The 17,020-nt window shown below is 50.4% G+C and overlaps 1 protein-coding gene across 1 annotated transcript in view; it reads right to left on the bottom strand.

The window, feature by feature from the left end:
• NGF (nerve growth factor) overlaps positions 1-15,712 on the bottom strand; it is a 53,375-nt gene extending 37,663 nt beyond the window's left edge. Inside the window, exon 1 of the mRNA XM_034990225.1 lies at positions 15,689-15,712. The gene's annotated coding sequence lies outside the window, so the exon portion shown is untranslated. The remainder of the gene's footprint in view (positions 1-15,688) is intronic.
• Positions 15,713-17,020: the final 1,308 nt, after the last annotated feature.

Genomic DNA, 17,020 nt, shown 5'->3' with positions numbered 1-17,020 from the left:
ATTCAATGAGAATATCTGCTGTTTGAGGGGCGCCTGGGTGGTTCAGTCGGTTAAGTATCTGCCTTCAGCTCAGGTCCTGATCTCAGGGTCCTGGGATCGAGTCCCGCATTGGGCTCTCTGCTCAGCGGGGAGTCTGCTTCTCCCTCTGCCCCTCCCCACCCTGCTTGTGCTCTCTCTTTCAAATAAATAAATAAATAAATAAATAAATAAATAAATAAATAAATAAAATCTTTTTTAAAAAAAGAATATCTGCTGTTTGAACAGCTTTTATGTGCCAAATACTGCATGGTTACATACATTCTCTCACTTAACCACTAGTTTATAAAGGAGGTATTATTATTATTATTGCAATTTTACAGTTGAGGAAACAGAATTAAAGGGAGTTTATATGATGTATTTAAAATCACACAAGCAAAATAAATAAAATCACACAATCAGTAGGAAGGAAGGCCCAAGGCCAGCCTTTTGTTTGCTCTGTTGTCTGTGAGTGGTTAGATGCCTTTTTTTTTTTTTAAAGATTTTATTTATTTATTTGAGAGAGAGAATGAGAGACAGAGAGCATGAGAGGGAGGAGGGTCAGAGGGAGAAGCAGACTCCCTGCCGAGCAGGGAGCCCGACGCGGGACTCGATCCCGGGACTCCAGGATCATGACCTGAGCCGAAGGCAGTGGCTTAACCAACTGAGCCACCCAGGCGCCCCGGTTAGATGCCTTCTGATGGAGAGAATATGATGGCTGCTAAGAGCATTTGCACCTAGGATAAGCGTCAGTCTGAGCCCTTATCAACCATGTATTTCTTAGTATGATGAACGGTCAGAGGTCACCTATTGATGGAGAAGCTTGAAAGCATCAAAACTGTATACCAGGAAGGGGACCTAAGGAGGGAAGGGGAGCCCAGTGACAAGCTGGCAGACAGGTTCTCTGAGGGGGGCAGGGAGGGGAGGGTCACTCAGCTGTTTCATGACTTCTGAGGCGATGTGACAGACAACCTCATCACCTTCGCCCTACAAGGCAGCTATGAGACCACGTTTGTGGGGAAATACATATTTCTATCGACTGAGTCAGGGCTAAATTAGACATTAGTGTAATGCGACACATCTGAATTTCATCACCATTACATCATCCTTTAGACCTTGTAAACGTTCATAATGATATTTTTGGTAGGCTGGAATAAGCTGTCTCCATCTGAGGTGTATTACTTTAAACCTACATTTAACAGACTAATAAAATGAGGTGTTGGCCAGCTAATCCCCTGTAGTCATACCCTCAGAAGCATCCAGGCAGCAAAAGGAACCAGAGTTATGAGTAAGTGTCCTGAGGTGGCCCTGAGGGCACAGACCCTGACCATGCTGTGTCACTCGGAGGAGATGGTGGGACGACCAGAGCTGTGTATTTGGGACCAAGCATTCCCCTCCCATGGGAGACTCCACGATCCACGATCTTGGAATCCTGAGACCTTGGAAAATGATCCATGGTCTGAACCGACCCCCCACCCCTGCCTCAAGAACTGGACACCCACACCCTTATTGTGAGGTGGCACAGGGGGCTGATCTGGGGACGCGGAGAACATCTACTCATCACCTGCCATGTGCTAAACACAGACTACAGATCATCACATGTGACATTACGGGAATTACTTTTCTTAACTGAAGCATAGGACCAATGTTTGACACAGAAGACTATCTTGGAACCACGATTTGCATAATTACCTCATGTAGTACCAACTCAACACAGGTCAGTGTGTCTCTTCAGGACCCAGTCTATGCCAGGCTGTGCGGGATGCTTGATTTCACCCCTCAATGGCCTTCCCAGTGCTCTAGGTCCTACTCAGCCCCTCACTGGGCTCTTGGAAAATGATGGCAGAAGACCCCCCAGTTCTTTCTCCAGGAATGACCTGTGGCCCTTCAGGATGAGCTGACCCAGAGATTTTCCCCTGGAGTTGGCCACTCTTCCCTCCCTCTATCCTGGGCTCTGCTCCTGACCAGAACCAACTGGAGCTTAGATTTGCCCTCTTGCTCCTGTTTTTCTCCCATTCACCTCTCTTCCCTGACTCCTCTCTTTAGTCACACATCTCAGAGCCCTCCAGCCTTGCTCTTTGTCCTACTGAATATTAAAAGTTCACATCCAGCTCTGGTCTACAACAGCTCCCCTGTACATTTACCAGAGGAGGCCAAAGCCTCCAGAGCCCTGCTCCATCTGGGGCCCCTTAGCTGAAGGGGACTCCACAAACTTGCAGTGCAGCCCATGTCACGCCTCCTCCAGGAAGCTTTCCCTGAAATGCAGGATTCCACTGATGTCCTTTCCTAACCTTCTGTCATAATCCATGTCTGTGCCATACTTATCAACTTCATTCATTCAACAAACACTTATTGAGCTCCTATTAGGTGGTGTGCACTTGATGAACACAACAAAGTTCCTGCCTTCATCCTTACATTCTTGTGGAGGAAGCAGATAATACAGAAACAAATAATAGAATTAAGTACTGTGAAATAAATAAAGCATGGTAGGGGACTACAGCCTATTGGTGGCAGGGTTTGGTGGGGGGTAAAATAGATATTTTTAAAATTAGGGTAATCAAGGGGCACCTGGGTGGCTCAGTCAGTTGAGCATCTGCCTTCGGCTGGGGTCAGGACCCTGGGATCGAGCCCCATGTCAGGCTCCCTGCTCACTAGGGAGCCTGCTTCTCCCTCTGCCTGCTACTACCCCTGCTTGTGCTCTCTCTCTCTCTCTGTGTCAAATAAATAAATAAATAAAATCTTTAAAAAAATAGTAAATTAGGGCAATCAAGAGATGACATCTGAGCAGACCTAAATGACGAAAAGTGAACCATGCAAAGAAGATCTGTGGGCAGAAGTTATCCAAATATAGAGAATAGCAAGTGCAAAGGCCCTGAGGCAGTAACCAGATTAGTGTGCTGAAGACATAGAAAGAAGATCAGTGTGGCTGCCACACAGCAGGCAAGGAAAGGGGTGATGCAGGATGTCGGAGAGAGGGTCAGGGTCCAGACCATATGAAGGCAGGGTTTCTCCCAGTAGGGTTTCAATCCTACTGACATTTTGAGCCAGATAATTCTTTATTGTGGGGAACCATCCTGTGCACGGTAGGATGTTTAGCTGCATCCCAGGACTCCATCCACTAGACACCAGTGTCACCAACCCCACCCTCCCTTGTGACAATTAAAATTTATCTCCAGATGTTGCCAAATGTCCCCTGGGGGGGAATCACTCCCAGTCAAGAACCACTGAAATAAGGCCATGTCAAGACTATGGATTTGAGTCCATAATGGGAAGTCATTGGAAGGCTGAGGTCTGGGAAATAATGTGATTGACATCTTTATTTTTTTTTAAAGATTTTATTTATTTGTTTTAGAGAGACAGAGAGAGAGAGAGAGAGAGCATGAGCAGGGGGAGGGGCAGAGGGAGAGAATCTCAAGCAGACTCCCCACCGAGGGCAGAGCCCAACATGGGGCTCCAGCCTATGACTCAGAGACCATGACCTAAACCGAAACCAAGAGTGGGATGCTTAACCAACTGAGCCACCCAGGCACCCCATGATTGACATCTTTAAAAGGGCGCTCTCTTGGGGCACCTGGGTGGCTCAGTTGGTTAAGCGTCTGCCTTCAGCTCAAGTCATGATCCCAGAGCTCAGGGATCGAGCCCTGATTCGGGCTCTCTGCTCAGTGGAGACCCTGCTTCTCCCTCTGTCTCTCGCCTCTCATCCTGCTCATGCTCACTCTCTCCCCACACCCTTCTCTCCTTTCTCTCAAATAAATAAATAAAATCTTAAAAAAAAAATAAAATAAAAGGGCGCTCTGACCGCAGCTGGGCTGGAAGGCCGTGGGGGAAGAAGAGTGGAGGCAGGGGGCTGCATGAGGAGGTCCCTATAGTAGTCTGGGGGAGAGGTGATAGCATTCTGGACCAGGCGGTGGCGGGATGGTGAGCAGTGATTGGATCCAGAATTTATGTTGAAATCAAGACTTGCTGGTGGATGGAAAATGAAAGGTGACAAGGAAGATAGAATCAAGGATGATTTCTAGATTTGGGGTCCGGACAACTGTGGGGATAATGATGTCATTATCTAAAATGGGGAAGACTAGAGTAAGACCTAAATTTGTGATATCCAAGCGGACGTGACAGTAGTCCCATAAGAGCCAGGAGCCCAGGAGAGAGGTCTGCATTGGAAACAGACACCTAGAAGTGGTATTTAACGCCTGGGGTGGATGAGATATCTAGGAAGAGAGTGATACAGAACGGGAAGGAGACTGGACTGAGCTCCAGGGCACTCCAACATTTAGAGTCAGGAGAAGGCAAAGCCAGCCAAGGCGACAGAGAAGGGAGAAGGTACATGAGAGGCATGTGGCCTGGTAACTCCATATCCGCCTCCTCCTGTCCATGGCCCGGTCACTGAACAGTCGGGCAGCTCCTTAGGCATATCCACTTGAGTTCAGTCTCAACGACCCCTACAAAACCCGGTTGGGGGCAAGCAAACAACTCAGCAGAAGTCACCATGTTTAATCCTTCCTAAGAAGTGCTATTAGTCCCATTTTCAGTGGAGACACTGAAAATCAGAGAGGTACAGTAAGTCACCATCGATCACATGTGTTTTTAGCCCCACTCCTGGGCCTGGAACCCTGGAGAGTCTGATTCCACATTCACACTTTTTCCAGAGTGCCCTTGGCCTCTTGCATTAGGGGCCAGCTCCATGCCTGGCACGGGATCTGTCCCCATCGTGGCAGGAACAGCTCATTTCTGCCCAGGCTCCTGTGAAATGCTTTCCCGTCTGCTGCTGTATTCGGTACGGGCAGCAGGGAGCTGGGATCACTCACTCATGCAGGGCAAGTGACTGTCAGGGGCCCCCACCCAACCAAGGGCAGAGCCAGGCGCTGGTACCGGGAGTCTCGCACTCCTTTTATAAGTCTCACGCCTTACCTTTTATACCCACAGCCAAGGTGCTTCCCCCAGCTGGCAACCGTATTCAAAGCAGCCCTATCCAGTACGCAGGGGCAATATCATTACTCTCATTGTATCAGATTAAGACTCGGAGGCTCAGAGAGGTTACAGAGTTAGGAGAAGGCTGAGCCAAGGGGAAATCCCTGGTCTCCTGAATTTCAGTATTACTGAGGTGAAATAAGTACTCTCTGTCCGACTTAACCATTTCTTCTTCCTTATATAACAGCTCTCCCAACCCCTGAAAGAAATAAACTACAGACAGGCTTGTGGAATTTTCCCAAGCACGAGTTTGCCAGTCAGAATTCTGTAATAGGTCAATAATCATTTCAGAAGTTGAAATGATTAGGACGTGGACATTCTGTGTGTGCCAATTTGAATTCTTATTTTGCTTAACTGTAAAGATCCTTTAAAAAGAATCTTTGAAACGTAGTTTTGCCTTATTAAGCCCTCCACTTCCTGACATGTCCTGCTCTGTTTCAGAAAAATTCAAAACAACAACACTTAAAAGCACTTCCCCCCTCCCCCTTCAAGTATTTTCTTTCATTTCCAAGATACAGAGATGCTGACACGTGGGCGTGAAGTCTGGAGTCAGGCTTTGGTGTCTGACCTCCTCAAAAAAGAAAAGGAAAACAGTTCTGGGTGTTTACACTTCCCCCAGCAAAGGACAGACACAACACTCTTGAACCCAGATGAAAAGAAAGGTAATTCATTTCATGCCTAAGAAACATTCTTGGTGGTGCGTCATGTTCTGGGACAATTGATTCCATTTGTCATTGCAAGTTTCAGAAAGGGTGGAAATACGCTCTTCCCCCCCACCCTCCTTTGGGCACAGAAGAAGTCAGCATTTGTTTTTTCCTTAACAATAAAAACAACAACAAAACCAGGTGCAAAGGTGATGTATTTCAACAGCCTCTTGGCTGCTTTGCTCGCAGCCCCCTCAACTCCAGTGCTTGTTGGCTCAATATAACCCACCTGCTTGGGGGAAGGGAGCTGGGTTTGATCCCACAAACCTGTCCCTCCGTTATAAACGTTAGTTACAATGTGCAACTGACCCAGTGACATTAATTTTATAGGGAATAGCAGAATGGGTGGTGGAGAGGAGAGAAGAATACTCTTACAGAGATGAAAATTATCCCTAGAACCAGGTCCTTTTTCTCCCCTTCGGCTCCACTGCCCTGAAACCTCAAATAGAGATGTCTTAAGTGCCCAGAAAGGAGTGTTAAATCTTTGGTCTGGACAGGAACTCAGCATTTGAGGAGATGTCATTAATAATCCTCTTTGAGTCTTAGTGGTGAAAATGGGGCCCAGTGGAAGGGCATTTTACGAGGAGAGAGTTGGAATGAGCCCCAGGGGAGCATGGAGAAACACAGATGAGGGGGGAAGGCGACAATTCCACGTGAACAAAGAGGCAGGCAGTTTGTCATCACTGATCTGTCCTCAGGGGCTGCATTAGCTAGGCTCTCAAGAAAATTGGGACATGTCACCTTTGTGGCCCCAACCTAGAATCTTGGCATGGGTCACTCACTTATCCTCCGCTGGGAAGGGAAGGTCTAGGGTCAGTGGCAGATTGTGGTCCGGGGTGAGGGCTGGAGTTAGGATTAGGGTTTGGTTTGCCTGAAGGTGGCCGCTCCAGTGTCCACACGAGGAGGCTTTAAGCTGTTTATACCAGGAGAGAAAGTTACCCCCCTGCCCCCTGCACCGGGGCAGCCTGGAGCCTCGCTCATGAGAAAATGTTAGGCTCTCTGCTCTGGGCAGGAACTTCTTTAGAATTTTGACAATGTCAACATTTTAATGGCATCTTAGCTCTGCTGCCCTTATAAAAATATACGAAAGGGGAAGGATGTGATTTGTGGGAACAGAAGCTCCTTCCAGAGTCACTGCACCCACACTAGGACCAAAACATTTATCCTGATCGCATGGCCAGGCAAGGTGGTGATACCCCTCTGACAGTTCCTGGTGACAGAGAAGGATGCCTTGTGCCCCTCGGACAATGGTGTCACGGTCCCGAGTGGGGAACAGAATCACAGGAAGATGGCTCTGGAAGCATGAAATGGGAGAAAGGTGATACAGAAGGTGGGAACAAAGGCAGGAGATGATTGTTGCTGTCTCTTTGCTCGGTTTGCCAGAGAAACAGGAAAACTCAGGGATAATCACATTTAGGGAAGTCAGCTCTGATGAGGTTGAGGAGTGATAAAGAAGGAGGAGGAGGAGGAGGTGGAGGAGGAAGGAGAAGACAGATGCTAATAGCAGCTCTCACTTACGAGGGCCCCTTTGGTGGCAGGCACCTCATACATCTCTGTCATTCAATCTACACAATGGCCCTATGAGGCTGGAATCCGTGTGATCTCACAGAGAAGGATAGTGATGCTGTGCAAACTTGGGTCACCCAAATCACACACGTGGGAATCGCAGAGCTGGGACTGAACACCAAGTTTGTCTGGCTTTGTAGCCACGCCATTTCCTAAACCACGCTGTTGTCTATAACCAGTAGCTTTCTCGATGACTCATGGTGAAAAAATTCATTTTCCATCACGATCCAGTTTGCACATATGAGTGTGGGTAAACATACATACAACTAAAACAAAAGTTTTGTGAATAATTTCCCTTTGCTACGTGTGATGAATTCTGGCTTTTAAAAATTTTATTCTACTCTCTTGCATTGAGAGAGAGAGAGAGAGAGAGAGAGAGTGTCATACCACTAAATTGGTTTCACATCCCCCGAATGGGTCTCAATCTGTACTTTGAAAAACATTTTCCTTTTCTCTACTCTATGGCAGTTGATTTGAAATGTTTTTCAACTTCCTGCTTGATCTTGCTGCATGCAGGGCAGCATCTTTGCTTCTGAGGCATGCTGCTAATTATGTACTCTGGACCATCCCTCTGGTGGAGGGGTCATCATTAATCAAATATTTCAGAAATTACAAATACCTGACAAAGCCGTTTGCTTGGAAAAGAGTCAGTCCAGGAAACCATCCAGAAAACATAACCGCTGATCTCAGGCACCAACAAATACAATATTTTAAAAGCAGTTGATGCATGCTTGCAAAAGAAACTCTTTTCTCTGCTTTTAGAACCTAAAGGACTCATCTGTTCTCATGGGGCAATGCATGCTCACCATCTCACAATAATGCCAAAGGAAAAGAAACACGCAAGGTGTCATGGGGAATCCATCCACCCACCATCAAGAGTAGTGTTGCCTATCTCAGTTTTTCGTGAGTACACCTAGGATCTGAAATTAGACTGCTTTTTAGGGGAGTGTGCATGTCTCCACCCTGGTTTAGGATTTCGGGGACAATTCTGTTTCGACAGCTAGGGACAGTGACAGGGTTGGTTGGATCAGATTTAGGTCATGGAAAGTGAAGTCCAGATCAGATGGCTCAGCACGAGTCAGCCCCGACGAGCCGTGGACTCGGTGACTTCACTCCAAGCAATGTGCACACTAATTGAGAAAACATGTTCCTGTGATAGCCTCATGCAAAAATCCAGATTTACGAATTTTTTTTTTTTTTAATTCCTAAGAATTCCTTGAATATTTGCCGTGCGTGTCTATACAGCCTCCCGGAGTACTTTTCCTTCTTCCTGAGTAGAGTTGTGTTTTTCTGCTGTGGCCCGGGTCAGGTTTTTAAAAGGGTGGGAGGCTCTGTCTCCTGACAGAGAACAAGTGGGCACATGGCCACAGGCCTTGGGGAGAAGGAGGAGGAGGGCAGGAGGGGAGAAAGATAACCGACACCTTCTGTCCCTTTCCTGGGGCAGAAAAAGCAACTGAGATCCAAGTCCTTGAAAAGCAACTGTCCACAGAGCTCAGCGAGGGACCCCTCTCCTTCATGCTTGTGGCCCTGCATTCTGAAGGCCCCCTGGGCTGGCCCACCCCCCACCCCTCAGCATTAGGAGCAGAGCTCAGGCTTCCGGGACACTCGCTGCATTGCAGGTTCTGGGCTAGGTTTGGGCTTTCCAGCATTCCCTTCTCTCACCTCACGACTGCCCTCTGCGATCGGCATTAGGATTCCTTTTTACAGATGAGGAAACTGAGGCATACAGGGATTAAGGAAAGCAGTCATAGAACCAAGAAGAGGCGGAGCATGGATCTGAAGCGAGTGCTGTCTGATTTTGTGCCAGGGTGTCTTCTAACCAACCCTGCCCGCCTGCAGGACACGCCACCTCCAGGAAGCCTCCCTGGAGTGCACCACATCATTCAGACCTCTCCCTTCCTGCGGCTCTTGCAGGCGCCACATTAGTGCTTCTTCCACTTGTCCCCCACTGATGCTGCTCTCCACTGCCCCAAGTGTGTTAAATCTAAACTAGAAGATAAACAAGCCTGCAGACAGGTTCTATTTGGTCTGCACGAATGTTTTGAAAGTGAAGAAACTACACAGGCAGGCTCCAAGTTTTGATTTTTCTTGAAAAATTGGAAGATCTGGCCACACTGGGCCCGTCATCCTGCAGAGCGACAGAGAGCCTGTCGATGGGGCACGCTCTCTGTAGTTTACTGTGGTCCCCACCGGCCTCTGGACTTACCCCACTTACGCTATCCGGTAAGCCTGAAAAGTCATTTTAATTTTGACTCCTGAGCAATCTCCTTGGGTGGGATCATGACTTATATTTATCATGAACCACTCCCCTCACCCCAGTGCCCAGTCCCCTGGCTAGCACATTAATATAGACGCTAATTTGGGCAAAGGAAAATCAATCCGGTGGCCTGATATCCGGGGGACCTACCTCCCCCAGTGGGGTGGGGACTGTCCCCCCCTTAACCGCAGGTTATATGTGGTTTAGCAGTAGCTGCTCAGCCATAGACCCTGGGCACGGGGAGCAAATTGCTCTGCCATCATAGAGAATCCGATTCCTCCTTCTTTCTTCTCTGGAAAACTTGGTAAGATACATAAAATCCTAAAGACACAAGTGGTTGGACGAGGAGGCGTTGGTATGTGGGGTAAGGAACCAAAACACTCTTAAAGCTGCCAGTACAAATGACCATTCTCAAGAAATGCCTTATTTAGAGAGCACTGCATAACATCGCTGAAGTAAAAGTCTCAGGAGAAGTTTGCCGCTGGAAGAAAATCACAGGAGACTCTCCGCGCGTCTTTTTTTACCCGGGTATTATGAGGCAGAGATCATTCAGAAATGAAGCGTTTGGCTAAAATTCTATCAAAATGAGAATGTTAATTACAGAAGGTCCAAATATAGGTGGGTAAATTCCTAGAGAAGCCTTCAATGCTACCAAAAAGATTTCTTCTCCCGATGTGGTGACGTTTTATACACGCAGAGATATAAAAAGTGCAAAGATGAGATCGTGGGATCTGAAGTGGAAAAGCATGAAGGGAGGACCTCCCCAGACTGAGGGAGAAGACGAGGAAGGGAAACTCACGGAGGGCACCCCGTGTGCCAGGACTGCGCTGGTGTGTGTCCCCCTCACCACGTACGACAGCCCGATGGAAAAAACTGCTCCTGTTTCACAGAAGAGGAACCCATACGACAGATGCCCTCCTGCTGGGTGGTCACCCCCTTCTCCTCAGTCACCTAGTCCAGTATCTGTTAGGCAGTGAGAGCCCAGCACGGCTCCAACTTCAAAATCACTGTCCAAAGGGGACCCTGCCTTTCCTGGCATCTCCCACACACCTCAGGGAGTCCACATCTGGTTCTTGACAAGGATGCGACAGATGGTGGCCCAGTGTCTCCCAGCCAGATGTGCTCGGGGCCAAACACGGGACGGCAATTCACCAGACTGGAATGTGAGTCACTTCAACCGTGTCTCAGATCCACAGTGATGAGGAGGTGACACAGGACCTCCCTCGGCCCCCAGCCCAGGCTGAGCTCTCATGGCTTCTACCAGACGGTCGGTCCTCCTCGGGCTCACTTAGGAACAGCGTGCAGAATGCAGACACATGGTAATGTCACCAACCCTGGCTACTTGAAGGAACAGCCAAAGGAAACAGGATGGGAAAATCAGCCCATCTGTACCAAAGAGCAAATACTTTGTGGTTATCAGGAAACGAGTCCAGTAGTCATGGATTGTAACTGCCCTGGACGCTTCTGTGTGAAGCTGGGGCTGTTTTCACTCCTGCTGACTTGGGAGCCAGGTCCTTGCACTTGCGGGCTCCCCACCTGCAGAAGCCACCACAGGCGGTGCCAACACGTTTCCGTCTGCTTAGCCTCGTGGTCACTTCTCAGAGAAACCCCGACTGTCTGCCTCTGACTAATACTACCACGAATGAAAAGCCTCTCCGCACGTGAAGGAGGTTGGCCCAACTCTTGGGCAATTTAAAAAGCACTGTTGCTAGTCCCACCTGACAGATTGCGTCACCAGACCATACTGAGCCTCATTAGGGTATCTCCTTAAGTCTCCTGTGTCCTTTTCTCCCCCCCTCATTAGGAATCAACTCTGAACTCTGCCAGCCCTCCGGCTTCAGCGGTTTTCTCTCTCCTGCTACTTTGGGCGTGCGCAGTGGACAGGTGTTTCTACAATACCCTCCAAAGACAGCATTCATCTTGGCCCTTGGCACTAGGAATAATCAGCTGCTTCCATATTTTGTCCTACGGTGAGAGCCTGGGGCAGGGTTAAGGATAACGTGAACTGTTCTCCTTGAGAATAAATCCAGTGCCACAAGAACCATCTCTCCCTCATAGCCCTGCTCGCTGACTTTTTTTCAATCAAATGTCCCATTTTTGATTCCCATTTATTCTCACAGCTTGGGCACAGTTGTATTAATTTGATATCAACATGTCCCCATGTTGATTTAAGTGCTGGCAGTGCTGGAGAGAGTTCTGCTTCCTCATTCTCTCACTCAGGGAAGGGACCTCCCGGTGCCAGAGTGTGATCCATTTGGCAAAGGAGGGAAGGATTCCCTCCCAGGGCTGTGGACACCCCGGGCAAGCAGTCTGCCTGTGTTTTTAAGAGCATATGGCAGAGAAGGAAAGCTGCTATGCTGTAATACCACCTGTCCCTCCCCCCAACTCTTTCTGATTTTCTTTTGATATGGGTCATTTGTAGTCACGCTCCACTGACAAAAGGCAAAGAGGGATGCCTGGTGGGACCACAGCACTGAGGTTTCTGCCAATGGCTTCCTGGAGCCTGACAGTCGTGGATCTGAAGCCCCATTTCAATGATGAAATAATTGATGCCCTGACAGTAGGGCCTAGAAGAAAGGCCCTTATTGGTAATTTCCAAAGGAGGTTTTGACTGAGAAGAGTATTATCCTTTTAATAGGTATTTAGCCATGTATGGGGCGCAGGGGGTGCACTTTTGGTTGTCACCATGCCTTCTGGCACTTAGTAGGCAAAGTAGGGGTATTAAACTTCCTGCATTATTTAAGTAGGTCACACTTAACCAAGAATTGTCCCCAAATGCCAACAGCTCCATTGGGAAACACTATTAATTCAATACAATTGGAAAAGTAAAGCCTGACAAGTTGCTCAGTGACTTGCTCAAGGTCACGAAGATTTTTTTCTCTCTCCTGTCTCTCAACTCAGGAAACTACCATGGAACATTTGCCCAAAGTACAGCAGAAAAAGGTCAAGAGATCATCTCAATGTTTCAATCCAATTCCTACTATGGCATTGTCTGAAGCCAGTGGTCTATAGAGGCTCCTCAAAAACATGTAAGCAGCCAAAAGAAGAATAATGAAAACATTAGGAAGCAAGAGAAACTCTTCTTTATTGTATGTTATTATTCTGGTCATTATTCTTGTCTTAGCCAATCACTGTGGCTGAAGGTCTATCCTCCTTGGCTCCAAGGATGGACAATTCCATCCTCATGCACACCCAACCGAAAGGCCATTGCCCGGGTTTCTCCAGCTGCATTCCTGCCTCAGGGTCATCCCGGTGTTACTGCTCTTTGGAGTCAGGATGTGAACCTTTTGCCCACTGTCAAGAAGCAAGGTCCCTAGGAATGGGTTGGGGAAGCGTCTTCCATCTACATTTATTTGCCTGATGCCACCATATGCTGTTCTGTGAAACTGGTCCATCACAGAGTTGATTTCTCAAGACGGGCTAAGCCTGAGAGCTGACGGTTTAGCTGATGGTTTGCAAGGTCAGAGGTGCCGCTCAAAGAAAGAGAAACACTCTGGGAACGGGGGTGGTTTGCTCAGAGATACCCAGAGATTTTAAGTGAATCCTCAGCAAACCTTCCATATTTGCCACCAGCAAAGGTCTCCAAAGCCTGCTCAGGACCCCGAAGTCCCTCCAAGTTCTTCCTGGGAGAAGATAAATGGCTGGGGCTCTGGTCCCTTGTCTTGCACTGATGTCTGCTTGGGGGCCTGGGCCTCGCCCCTGCTCCAGGCACAGTGGAGAAGAGCAGTGGCCCGTCTCCTTGTAATTTCTCAGCAGCTCCAATGCAGCTGCCGTTGCAACAGGGCATTCAGTGAAGGTGCTGCCGTAGTGCTCAGCACTTGTTTCAAAGTGAAGAGGTGAGATTTTCTCATCAATTTAATCTCGGTAATGATGAGAAACTTCCCTCAGGCTCCAGCCCTGCCCTGCCATGCCCTACCCTCCCTGCTGATGTCGGCAGCTGGGGCCCCCTTCCTGGCCACGGCACAATTTTCTCCATGGAAGAAGAGTGTCAAGCCAAGCCTCCCTCTGGGCCCCTAGCTGGGGGGAGATGGGGGGTGGGCAATAGGAGGAGGCAAGAACCTCATTCTCTTGAGAAAGGCTGAGGGGACCGAAAGAGTCACCAAGACTAGGATGGCTGTCCTGAATGGACCCAGTTTTCCCGATTTACTGGCAGGCCTGGGCTGCTTTAGGGTAAGATGGCTGCCCAGGGAAGGCGTGGCACTAGCACCTGGTTATAAATCCTCCCAGGTGCTCCTACAGTTCCATCAGGACACGGATCCCCATGCCCCAGAGACCTGGTTTCCCATTTGTGGTGCCTCCTAACATTTTCCCCTTCAAGGCTGCCCTTTTTTTCACCTGCATAAAAATGTTGGGAAAAGGAGGAGGGGTTTGGCAGCATGTGACCTTAACCCCACCCCCTCCAAGACCCAAGTAGGAGGAACTCGCACTTCTACTGTGAGTCAAGGGGGGCAGCGCCTGTCCCAGCCCCCAGACCACTCCTCCCCACCATCGAAGCCCAGTCCGGCAGTCCCCTCTGAACCCCTGGGACCACTGCCCATCGCGGACTGACATTTGGGTTGCCCAGGCTGACATATGACTTATTCCAGAATAAGACCCACAAAAGGCACCCATCCAGCTCTAATGCAGCCTTTCCTCTGCAGAGGGAGAAAGTTTCAGACATTCAGCAAACAAACAAACAAACAAAACCAAAAAACAAACCTGTAAACACTGCGCAAGAGGGACCCAAGTGCGGCTGCCCTTTCTGCTCTGCTCGGAGGGGCAAGTATTCCCCTCCAGCAGCTGAACTGACAGCTTCAAGAGGCTGAAGACCCCGCAAAGATGTCACTGGTGGGCCTTCCCCCACTGTGTCTGAATTTGCAGAATGCATCTGGCCATGCACGTGTACGGGAGGAGAGGGCTGGCACTAGCAACAGGTGTGCCCAGACGATGGAGCCAGGACAATTAATCAAGTGCCTTTTCTCCAGGATTCCCATTGGCTTCGGATGACAGATGGGGCAGAGATACCCAGGAGAGCACTATTTTGGTTTCCAGCTGGGAACGTGCACTAAGTTTTCCTTAATACCCACAGCACCCAAAAGGCTTTGCTGTAATACACTTTAATGCATGGAACACCCATAAATTATCCTTCAAACTGTTACAACTTCCAACCTGGAACAACTTGGAAAAACCAGCCTAGCAAGCAAGATCTTTTTTAATCTCTCAAGTCACAAGGGAAGAGAAAGTTCAAGCAGAAAACACCTTCCACGAGAATCTCAGAGATTTTTTTTTTTTTTTTTTTTTTTTTTGAGAGAAGGAGAGTTGTAATCAAACAGAGCTAAGCCACTTGTTTATGTTGGCTCAAAGATGCCGCTTCCTGATTCCTGGGTCCTCTTCTCTGCCTCCCCTCCCTGGACCCAAGGCGCTGCCCGCCCCACCCCTCCACGCCAGCCTCTCCTACACCTGGCAGCAGACCGCTGGAGTTGAGGCGTGTGACCCAGGGTAGCAGGACTGAGCCTTGGCGACCTCGGTCCAGCGCGGCTCCTTGGAGGTCCCCGGACGCGTCGAGTCCGGGGCCTTCACTCGGGTCTCCAAGCCCTCCAGCAACGCTCAGAGGAGCCCGAAGACGCTTACTCCGTTCCCTGCACCACTTCCAGCGCGCCCTGCCGGGTTCGTCCCCTTACCTGGGGGCGGCGTAGCACTTTCCGGACTCGGCGCGCACACGAGCCCGGGCGCGCTGCGCACTGGCCCTCCGCGGTGCAGACCACCATTGCTCCGCCCCGGAGCGCCCGCAGCCCGCGCATCCCTCTCCCTAAGCTCTTTCGCCCTCCCTCACTTGCGCGCTGTCCCCTTCCAGCCCTCGAACTAGCAGTCCCTGGCATCGCCGTACGGCTACTGCAGGCTCCAGGGTTGCCTCCCCGCACTTCGGGCCATCGGGAGACCGGGAACTCCGCGACCAAAGAGAGAGAGCGCGCTGCTCCCCTCGACTCGCCCGCCTGCCCAGGCTCCCGCGCTCCCGCACCCGTTCGGGACGCTCCTCTCACGGCTGCACCTCAGCCCGCGGGAGCCCCGGGGGTGCCCGGAGGTCTCGCCACACCTGGATCCGTGCACTCTCCCCCAGGGCGCCCAGCCGCGCTAGCCCGCGCGCCTGCCCGCGCTGCGCCCCTCTCGGGGCTCGGCTCGGGGCAGCCTGACTCACCGCTGCGCTCCCCTCCGGCTCCCAGCGCTCTCTGCTGTGCAGGAGCGCCGAGCTGCTCTAACACAAGCTTCTTGAATTCTTAGCCCCTCCTCCCGGACTCCTGAGTCACTCACTCCAAATCCTTCCCCCCACTGCAACCCTCCCCAGCCCGGGCCCCGCACCTGCTCTGGTGGGCGGAGGTGCCCGGCTGTAGGGGGTCCTGGGTACTAGAGGTCGATCGCTCCCGGGAGGGCTGGCTCGACACAGCCGGGGAAGGGTTCAAACCTCCAGATGTCAAAGGGAAACGCACGGGGGTCGGAGGGGCCGCGCGGGCAAAGCCTGGACGGGGATTTTCTGGGGCACCAGGCGGGGGTGCGGGCTCCGGACGCCGTTGGGCGGGCAGGCCGTTGTGGGCGGAGTTGTCCGGAGCTCCCCGCACCTCCCCACCGTTGCCTCGCGCGTCGCCTGCAGCCAGAGCTCCGGGGGTCCGCCCGACGTCACGCTCGGTGCCCAAGGCTTTGGCTGCGTCTGCTCCTAGCAGCGAGAGAGAAGAGCCTAGAGAGCTTTCGGCCTGGGACGCCACCCATCGCCCCGGGAGAAAAGAGCACCCAGGGGAGCTTGGCGAGATGCAGGTGCCGGGGCTCCTCCAATTCAGGGGAAGGCGGCTCTGAGAACCAGAACCAGCTAAAAGGCCCCTGGGCAGGAGCGAGTTGGTGTGGGGATAAGGGCTAGAGTACTTAAGGCGGCAGGACCTAGACTCAGGGCTTTAACTTAAGGGCCTGGGTTCCAGAAGCTTCCTTGCTGGGGTCGCAGACCCCTCTGAAATTATAGGCGCATTTGTATGTCTGTGTTCGATTTTGCATTTTTCTGGGTAGAGGGTAGAGGGTCTGCAGCTTTCTTCAGTTTTGCAAGAGTTTTGTCTCTAAACTGATCTGGGCAGAAAGAGCCTGGTGCCCTGCCTTAGGCCCTAAATAAATTCCTTTTTATCTTCACAGTGCAGACTTCAAGTGAAGCTGGATCTCTGGGCGGTCTTTCCAAGACTTCTTGGGTTCCTGGATTCAGAGCCTGACAGGGGAGCTCCTCTGGATCCCCAGCCTGCCCTTTCCCACCCTAGCCCCAAACTAGCAAGGCAGATTTTTCACCATTGATTGTAATGTTCTGGGGGATCCATAGGTCTTTGAAAATTTACACCCCAACTCCCTCAGGGGTGGAGTGCTTCAGATGTCTTCACGTCTTCCTTCAATACATTGTATGCTGAACCCCCTACCCTGTTTCTGATGCCACAAGGAGGAACAGATGTGGGGAGAGAGACAGAGAGAGGCAGAGACCCCCTTTATGATGGAACCATGCCTG

The sequence above is a fragment of the Mirounga leonina genome, unplaced genomic scaffold (assembly GCF_011800145.1).
Source record: "Mirounga leonina isolate KUSES-001 unplaced genomic scaffold, KU_Mleo_1.0 Mir_507, whole genome shotgun sequence".
In the NCBI taxonomy this organism is placed as follows: Eukaryota; Metazoa; Chordata; class Mammalia; order Carnivora; family Phocidae; genus Mirounga; species Mirounga leonina.
The sequence above is the reverse complement of the archived record's forward strand: the minus strand, read 5'-3'. Positions and strand labels throughout refer to the sequence as shown.